Source organism: Trachymyrmex septentrionalis, unplaced genomic scaffold (genome assembly GCF_001594115.1).
Source record: "Trachymyrmex septentrionalis isolate Tsep2-gDNA-1 unplaced genomic scaffold, Tsep1.0 scaffold83, whole genome shotgun sequence".
In the NCBI taxonomy this organism is placed as follows: Eukaryota; Metazoa; Arthropoda; class Insecta; order Hymenoptera; family Formicidae; genus Trachymyrmex; species Trachymyrmex septentrionalis.
In genome coordinates, this window is record NW_017306018.1 from 1,684,061 (window position 1) to 1,684,511 (window position 451).

The window sequence follows — 451 nt, forward strand, 5'->3', positions numbered from 1 at the left end:
AATATATATATATATACACATATATATAAAAGCTTGTGTGCAGAATGAAATTCTAAATTACATTTAACTTAAAGCAATTAGTTCGTTTATTAAAATATTGAAAATAATTCTGACGCTAACGTAATGAATAAATTGCTTCCTTATTTTGCTCTGCTCGGCAGTTGCGCTTCTGCACGGTAATTATAGGTGTAATCGCGTTTTAAATGTCGCACAAATCGCTCACTCATTATGCACAAGCATCCGGTTGTACATTGCATCGTATCTATCAGTACCAACTGTTTGCTAACTTCCTTTTTATTTGATCTCTTTGATTCTCTGAACTTCGTGAAACCTTTTTTTGTATAATTTTCAACTTTAATTTCTTTTTTATTAGTTTTATTAACGCCGCGAACGAATTAAAATTTCTTTTAACGCAGAAAGTTTCGAAAACTTGAAAAAGATGAAAAAAATG